This window comes from Oryctolagus cuniculus, chromosome 6, assembly GCF_964237555.1.
Source record: "Oryctolagus cuniculus chromosome 6, mOryCun1.1, whole genome shotgun sequence".
Classification (NCBI taxonomy): Eukaryota; Metazoa; Chordata; class Mammalia; order Lagomorpha; family Leporidae; genus Oryctolagus; species Oryctolagus cuniculus.
The window spans coordinates 92658618-92668455 of NC_091437.1; positions in this window are offsets into that span (position 1 = coordinate 92658618).

Here is a 9838-nt window from a genome sequence, read left to right on the forward strand (position 1 = left end):
GTTGTACTAACTGAAATAAATGAGTCTGCGGGCTGCTTGCCTCAAGCCCACTTTCACCCGACTACCGGGATCTGTGTGGTAACTGTGCCTCTAGCCCCCACCATGCTCCTCCTCTCAGAAACAAACCCACTGCAACGTTGTTGAGAAATGAACTGCAACAATGGATGAAACTGGAAAACATCATATTTAGTGAAATAAGCCAGTCCCAAAAGGACAAATATTGTATGTTCTCCATGATCTATAATTACTAATAAAGCACCTAAAAGGTAATCTATAGAAGTGAAATTGTCATTTTGAGATGTAATGACTTTGAACAGCCCTTGTCTCCACTGTTGAGGAACACTTTTTTTTTTAATACTATTTGTTAACTCTTTACTTAGTATAGCATTAATCGTATGTGTATAAAGTTAATTGAGAATATATCTTAGTAAAAAATAATAGGAATAGGAGAGGGAGGAAGAAAGGTGGTGAGAGTGTGGGTGGGAGGGTGCTTACAGTGGGAAGAATCACTATTTTACAAAAGTTGTACTTATAAGATGAAATAAACTTAAAAGGTTTCTGGGGAAAAAAATAAAACAGGAAAATTAAATCCCAAGACATTTATATCATCACATAACTCCAAACAGAAAAATTAGCATTTATTAGTTAATGCCTCTTTTTGTCTTTATCTTGTAGTTTGGCAAGTATTCGTGATATGGTATATAGACTTCTAAGAGGCCTCAATGATGGCTCCTAGTGTCTACGCCCTTGTGTGATCCTCTCCCCTTGACTGCAGGAAGTGAACCCAGTTGCAGCCAATAGGACAAAGCAAAGTTGATGTGATGTCATTTCTGTGATTAGATTACAAATGATGAGTTCCTTCTTGCAAGCAGACTCTTTGCATCTTTGGCTCATATTCTTTTAAAGCAAGCTATCTTTTAGGAGAGCCCATGTGGCAAGGATCTGATCTGAGAGTGGCCTCTAGTCAATGGCTAATAAGGAACTGAGACTCTTAGTACAATTAAAAGTTAAACGCCCACAATCATTGGGCATTTGAACTGGGAAGTTGATTCTTCCCCAGTTGAGCTTTCAGATGAGATCCTTGGTCAATACCTTTATTTTAGCCTTGTGAGAGACCCTCTAGCAATGGACACAATGGATATTCTTGACCCAGGAAATCTATGAAAGAATAAATACGCTGTTTTAATCTACTAAATTTTGGGATAATGTGTTATGCAGCAATAACTCATATAAGGAGCAATGGAAAATTCCTTTAAGGAGAGAATGGTTATTCAGAAACTTGGGACATGATTCCCATTTTCATAGGACATTCTGAATGGAAGCTCAGTAGCCCATATCTGACCTTCTTTCACATACTAGTACTCCCTCAATGAGTTACCAGATCAAGTCCACTTGATCTCAGAAATGACTTTTAAAGATTTATTTATTTATTTGACAGGTGGAATTATAGAGACAGAGGGAGAGAGAGAGAGAGAGAGAGAGAGGTCTTCCATCCACTGGTTCACTCCCCAAATGGCCATGACAGCTGGAGCTGAGTAGATCCAAAGCCAGAAGCCTCTTCCAGTTTTCCTACATGGGTACAGGAGCCCAAGGACTTGGGCCATCTTCTACTGCTTTCCCAGGCGATAGCTGGATAGGAAGTGGAGCAGCTGGGACTCGAACCGGTGCCCATATGAGATGCTGGCACTGCAGGTGGTGGCTTTATCTGTTACACTATAGTGCCAGCCCCAGAAATGACTTAAATTCAGCTTTTTACTGCCCCAGTTACACCCTAACAGTGGATGGTAAAAGACTTTGTAAAGTTATAGTGGTTATTTTTGTAAGTCTATTAGTTTTAATAAACAAAGCTTTCTCAAGTTCTATTTTGAAAATTCTATTATGTTTAATATGCATAGACTATTTTCTAAAATAGTTCATTTCTACCCTCTAGTAGAGGGTCAATTGCCAATAAACATATGTGAAATGAGGCTATTGAGTTAAGAGAAATCAGCTGAAAATCAGTTTCATTACCTCTAGTAGCTCAATGGATACCATATCTGACTATGGGACAGAAGATTCTATGTAATACAGTTATAATAAAAACATATTTCCTGGACAGTGTTTTATATACACTGCCATTGTTCTAATTTAAGTAATGTTTTATCTTTTTTTCTGAAACATTTGTCAGTAGAGTCTAACACTTTATTCTACTAAAAATTTTTATAGGTTTTATTTATTTCCTTGAGAGGCAGAGTTACAGAGAGAGAGAGGGAGAGACAAAGAGAAAGGTCTTCTATCCAGTGGTTCACTGCCTCAAATGGCTGCAATGGCTGGAGCTGGGCTGATCTGAAGTCAGAAGCCAGGAGCTTCTTCTAAGTCTCCCACATGGGTGCAGGGGTCCAAGCACTTTTGCCATCTTCCACTGCTTTCCTGGGCCATTAACAGAGAACTGGGTCAAAAGAGGAGCGGCTGAGACTCAAACTAGCACTCATATGGGTTGCTGGTGTGAAAGGCAGAGGCTTAGCCTATTACACCACAGCACCACAGCGCTGGCTCCATTTTATTAAAATTTTTAAAATTCATTTTTATTTATATGAGAGGGAAACAGACATATGCTGATTCACTTTCCAAATGCCCACAACAGCTGGGGCTGGGGCAGGCTGAAAGGAGCCAGAGATTCAGTGTGGGTCTCTCATGTGGGCAGCAGGGAGTCAAAATACCTGAGTCATTTCTTGCTGCCCATTACTTGCTGACTCATTATTTGCTGCCTCTCAGGTTGGTAGATGGGACTTGAACCGGGCACTCTGACATGGGATGTGGGCATCCCAACAAGCCTCTTAAACCACTGGGTCAAACATTTGTCCCTTGTCTAACATGTTAGTTTGAGTTTTTTAGGGAGCATTTTGCAAGAAAGGAACTTATTTTAGAAAATGTTTAGGTTAGGTTTCAGGATTAGTTCCTTGATTTTGTGAATTTTCTTTTAAAAAGTTATCTTTTGTGTCAAAGGTGCAGAATTGCTGTTTTCTAGAAGAGATCTAACACTCTGTGTAAGTTTATCAGGCCAATAATAAGTTCAGCAAAAGTTTAATTATTTGGTGATGGATTGAGGCTAAGAGTGAAACTCAGCGATGTAATCTACTCTGTCCTAATGTCTTTCAAAATAATTTGTTAATGAAAACATCTACGTATCTGTATGCCTCTATTTAATTGCTTCTTCTTCTTCTTCTTCTTCTTCTTCTTCTTTTTTTTTTTTGGCTCCTGTCCACTCCTTTTGGTTAGCTTCTTCAAAAAACAATTCTACTCCCTTATGCTTATTTTTGAAAAAAAAAAAATTCTTTTAGTATTATAGCAAAAGGCATATTTCTGCAATAATGACCCCTGATTCATAAATAAAGCTTTCTGGGGCCAATTTTGTGGTGCAGTGGGTTAAGCCATCACTTGCAGTGCCTGGCATCCCATATGAGCTCCAGTTCAAATCCAAGCTGCTCTACTTCTGATCAAGCTCCTTGCTAAGGCACCTGGGAAAGCAGCAGAAGAGGATCCAAGTGCTCAGGCCCATGGCACCTTTGTAACAGACTGGGATGGAGTTCCAGGCACTTGGCTTCAGGAGTGATGCAGCCCTGGCTGTTGTGGCTATTTGGGGAGTGAACCAATGAATGGAAGATCTCTGTCTGTCTATGTCTCTTTCTCTTTCTCTCTTTATAACAATGCGTTTCAAACAAATTTTAAAAATAAATAAAAATTTAAAAAAGAAAAAGAAAGCTTTGTCTCTACTGTTCCTTTTTGAAATCTAGTAAGCAGGTTTTGGAGAAAGGTATCATTAATTTTATAATGATCTTACAGTGCAGCAAAAGTTATTTGCCCATAAAAAGGCATGAACATGTTTCTTTTTTTAAATTCTAATTTATTTATTTGAGAGGCAGAGAGAAAGAGAGAGAGGAGAGAGAGAGAGAGAGAGAGAGAAGACAGAGAAAAGAACAGAGACAGATCTTCCATCTGCTGGTTACCCCCCTGAATGGCCGCAATGGCTGGAGTTGGGCTGGTCCGAAGTCAGGAACCAGGAGCTTCTTCCAGGTTTCCCATGTGAGTACAGGGGCCCAAGGACTTGGACCCTTCCTCTGCTTTCCCAGGCACACTAACAGGGAGCTGGATTGGAACTGGAGCAGCCCAGTCTTGAACCGGTACCTGTATGGGATACTAGCATTGCAGGTGGCAGCTTAACCCACTACGCCACAGCGCTGGCCCCAGCTTATATTCTTAAAAGGGGAGAGTGAGAGTGAACAAGTAAATGAATCACTGACCAAAATAACTACAGATTGCAATAAAAATTCTGTGACAGAAATCATTAGGGTGACATGACAGTTTGTGACTGGGCTGTGGAAGTAGAGGGGAGGAAGGGGAAGGAAGTGTTTCTTTGAGATGAGGGAGGCAGGCAAGGCCTCTCAGAGGAGATAGCCCTTTGAACTGAGACTTGAAGAATGAGGAGCCAGGACTTCAAGGAAGTGTTCCAAGCCCAGGAATCTCCCAGTGGGAGGGGTTTGTGGAAGGGAAAATCCAGGTGAGAATAAGGAGACAGTGTGGGCAGAGGATAGTGAGGGAAGAGGAGAATGGGGTAAGAGGCAAGTAGGAACCAGATTTCAAAGGCCTTTGGGGCATACTGAGAAATTTGGATTTTGATGTATAGAAATTTAAGTCATAAAGCCAAATATAAATTTCCCTTTTATTAATAGGAAGTATTAATCCTATTGTATTTAATTTGAAAGAGAGCAGTTGCCAGTTTATTAAAAATTGAAATTTAAAATATTTATGGAAAATGTTTTTGTAGTGTGATATTAATATAAGAATTTTTAAACAAGATTTATTTATTTACTTGAAAGGCAGAGTTACAGAGAGAAAGAGGCAGAGGGAGAGAGAGAGATCTCACATCTGCTGGTCAACTCCTCAAATGTCCACAATGGCCAGAGCTGGGCAGATCCAAAGCCATGATCCAGGAGCTTCCTCCGGGTCTCCCACACGGGTGCAGGGGCCCAAGGACTTGGGCCATCTTCCACTGCTTTCCCAGGGCATAGCAGAGAGCTGGATTGGAAGTGGAGCAGCTGGGACTTAAGCCAGTGCCCATCTGGGATTCCAGCACTGCAGGTGGAAGCTTTACCTGCTACTCCACAGCCCTGTCCTCATAATCAATAGTATTATTCAAGATACTCTTAGAAATCTGGTGAGGAGGATCCAGAGAATCAGAAAATATAATTTCAACTTGTATTCCAAATTCTCATATCCAGTAGAGCTTTTTTTAACTTTACTCTTTAGTGAAATAGGTAAACCATATGTTAACAAATTACTTTTAGATCTCGAGATAACTAGAAGTCCACAGTGTTGATGTCTGTCTAAATAAAGTATCATCTCAAAAGTTTGTAGCTCCTTACTTTTAAGTGATGTAGTGTTCAGCTTAAATATTAAGACTAGTTACAAAGTTTAAAAATAATCTCCCCTAAAAAATGGTGTTCATGTGTAATTAAGACATCAGTGGAATATCATGTTAAATTCTCTGAATATATAAAACATTTCATCAAATAGCTGTAATTTTTCAACATAATGTGTCCTCATCTTACAGAATCACAATTTTTCTCACTTAGTCTAATTTGTGTTTATTTGTTTTTTAAGCACAGAATCTTAATAGTCTCAGCTATATTGAAAAAGACATGCAAGAAGTGACACATCAGAGTTGAAGCAAAAAATTAAACATATGTTCAAAAGGACTTATTTAGCATCATCAAAAATAAAAATAATAAATGTGAACCTAATATGATGATGGATTATGAAGTGGCAACTTACAGGAACGAAACTGAATCATTTAAACATTTGTAGTATGGAGGTTTGGCCTAGTAATTAAGATGCTGCTTAAGATGCTCATATCCGGCCAGCGCCACGGCTCACTAGGCTAATCCTCCACCTCCAGCACCAGCACCCCGGGTTCTAGTCCCGGTTGGGGCACCGGATTCTGTCCCTGTTGCTCCTCTTCCAGTCCAGCTCTCTGCTGTGGCCCAGGAGTGCAGTGGAGGATGGCCCAAGTGCTTGGGCCCTGCACCCCCATGATAGACCAGGAGGAAGCACCTGGTTCCTGGCTTCAGATCAGCACAGCGTGCCGGCCATAGTGGCCATTTGGGGAGTGAACCAACGGAAAAGGAAGACCTTTCTCTGTCTCTCTCTCACTGTCTTACTCTGCCTGTCAAAAAAAAAAAAAAAAAAAAAAAAGGTGCTCATATCCTACACTGGAGTTCCTGTGGTCAATACATGGCTACATGGCTGTGGCTCCTAACTCAGCATTCCTGCTAATGCAGACCTTGGGAAGCAGCAGGTTATGGCTCAAGTAATTGGGTTCCTGCCACCCACATGGGAGACCTGGATTGAGTTCCCATCTCCCATCTTGGGCCTGACTACGTCATGGCCATGGCAGCATTTGGAGAATCAGTGGATGGTAGCTCTTCATTTTTCTGCCTTGGCAAGAAAACAATAAATATTTATCTGAGGATGAGTTTATAACAATTTTTCAGGAGAGTAAATAATGACTGTGAATGGTAAACATATTCATAACTTTATGATTGATATTTATAACCCTCTAAAATCTAACAAAAAGGTCGAACAGAACTCTGAACTAGACTATTTATTTATGCATATCCTTCTTAGATTTTGAAAAATACAACTGTAGTTCATCAAAATGTGCCTCAAGGCACAATACCATTTCACTCCATCATTAGAAAGTTTAGCATAATTGCTTAGTATAATCCAAAAAAAATATGAGTACTGACATCAGGGACTCTCCAATTTGTTAGGCAATTGTTCCATAATTTTTGGCACCAAGATAATCCACATGTTGAAAAAGCAATTAATCATTGGGGTTAGTTATCAAGCTATGATTTTAGCTGTTTCCTCCTAAGTCTGAACCCAAGATGAGAGTTCCTGATTTTATTTTTGTAATATTTGGAATCCTGAGATCGAAAGTTTAAGCATGCCAATCTAATCAGAGTGGACCTGAGTTTCATATAATTAGTTTTCTAGAATGAGTGAATTATAACTTTATATTCATAAAGATAAATGGTATTTTTTCCACAAATATTTTGTTAAAAGATATAGAAACCTTTAGAAACTTTTAGACTGGTTACCTCAGAACTTCCTTGTTCTTAAACTCACGTTTCAGCCTCAAGAATGTAGATTTATTTGCTATTGTAATTTGTAGTGAGAATAGGTCAAAGTAAGAGAAAATACAACTAAATTTTCATTTTTCTAATATTTTGCAAACACTATGACTTAGACACATCAGTTATTAAAGTGAATGACATAACCCCATCATAATTTGAACATAATTATATTAGTTATATGGATGGCAAAAAGAGCCATCATTCTGTGCAGTGTATTTTTCTGTCTCCAAAATAAAACAAAATCACATTGCTGACCAATATATGTCGTAGGTTATGGTTAAGACAATCCAGAAAAATATAAGGAAACTTTGGAAACTGAACAGTCTGTGTTCAGTTGAGTTTATTCAGCTACAAGTGGATACAGTGCAGACTTAGTAATATAAATGAACTCTTCTCTGCATGCATGACTTATACATCTGTATCTCATCACTCACAGGACAGGTTTTGGAAACTGAACCTCTGCAATATGCAACACTCCAACTCCTCCCCACCCACCTCACCCAGTGTCTCTGATTCACTGTAAAGTTACTTATGCTCCTGGTCTTGTGTGTTTATTTTCAAGTGGCTGCACTATTGGGCCGTTTATTATTCTATTGGGCAATGAAGTGATTTTTCAAAGTCCTGAATACCAAGTAGTCATACTAATTTATGACAGCAATCTTTAGATTCGATCCCTTGAAGAATGCCAGTGACATCTGGTCTCAGAGCTTATTTTCCAAATTCAGAAACAATGGAACACAAATGGCTGCTCTTCCCACTGTTACCTTTGTTCTTAGTAGTACCACGGATTTCAAAATGACAACTTGTGTAGTGTGTTGATCAATAGATAAAACATGTAGATCGAAGTACCCATTCAACTGGATAGTATAACATAAAAATGGCATGAAATGCATAAATTCTGAATTCTCTCTCTAAAGTTCATGTTGTTGAATTGTTGGAACTAGGGCCTCAAAATATTAAATAGCCTGGAAAATTTAGAGCACTCTTGTTTCTAGGATCTTGCCGCACCCCTTAAGTGGACCCCATCAGTCTCCTTTTGTTTCCATAGACATCTCTCTCCATTTCTGCTCCATCCTGGCTTCTAGTCCTACTCTGGCTTCTTTTAGTACTTGGACATTGGGATTAAGCTTTTTAAATGACGATTGACATTTCCTGCATTTTACCACCACAATGTTTGAGAAATTATCTCTGAAAAGTTAGAAACTGAACAAAAAGCAGACCTCACTTATGTTCTTTTCAGCTCCTGAATAGCTCAAGGCTGTAAGGTAATACTTTGCAGGAAAAGGCAACCCCAACTTTTGAGTTTCTGAATGATGGCTGCAAATTGAACCCTGATTTCCCAATAGCTCAGTGTTGTAAGTTGGAGCACTTCTACCAAAAGTGATCATAAAAATACATTAAAGATCTCAAAAACAGAGAGAGGGAGGGAGGGTCAGGGAGAGAAGGCGGGTGGGAGAGTGGGAAGGAGAAAAGGAGTATCATATTCTTAGAATTCTGAATTCTATCTATGAACTATATTGAATTTGTTATAAACTTATTAAAATTTTTCAAAAGTTAAAGATATACTTTAGAAAGTATGTGTAAAGATTTTCCTTTTTTTTTTTTTAAAGATTTATTTATTTTATTTGAAAGTCAAAGTTACACACAGGGAGGAGAGGCAGAGAGTCTTCCATCCACTGGTTCACTTCCCCATTGGCTGCAACAGCTGGAGCTGTTCCGATCCGAACCCAGGAGCCAGGAGCCAGGAGCCAGGAGCCAGGAGCCAGGAGCTTCTTCCAGATCTCCCACGTGGGTGCAGGGGCCCAAGGACTTGGGCCATCTTCTACTGCCTTTCCAAGCCATAGCAGAGAGCTGGATCAAAAGTGGAGCAGCTGGGTCTTGAACCAGTGCCCCTATGGGATGCTGGCACCACAGGCAGTGGCTTAACCCCTATGCCACAGTGCCAGCCCCTAAGATTTTACTTTCTAATAAATTAACAACCTTTTAAGTAAAATGAAAATGCTGTTTCTGGGGCTGTTTACCTGTGCTGGATGGTTCACTGAGGGGACGCTGTTGGTAGTCTCTTCGGAATCTGCTTCATCCACTGTGTAGTAGTCTTGCATTTTAATCAGTCTGTTACATCAGTCACTATATATAATTCCAGGATTGGACTAATGACCCATGAGAGACTACTCACTGTGAAATCTGCCTTATTTATAGGAGACTGATGAGTAGTTCTTACCCAAACTAGATGGCATGCTGTACAAGCCAGTTTGGGGAAAACCAGCTTGAAGTTTAAGTCAACATCTGGGGTCAGAGCTGAAAACCATAACAGGAAGTCTAATAAACCTGTGCCAGATAGGATTCTGTACTCTGAAATTAGATGAACCAACAAATTCATTTAAAGTAACTACTTTTTGTTTTGGCTACTTTCAACCATGATATCATCATCAAAACTTTTTTTTTTTTTTTTTTTTTTTTTTTTTTTTTTTTGACAGGCAGAGTGGACAGTGAGAGAGAGAGAAAGGTCTTCCTTTTGCCGTTGATTCACCCTCCAATGGCCGCCGTGGCTGGTGCGCTGTGGCTGGCGCACCGCACTGATCCGATGGCAGGAGCCAGGTACTTATCCTGGTCTCCCATGGGGTGCAGGGCCCAAGCACTTGGGCCATCCTCCACTGCACTCC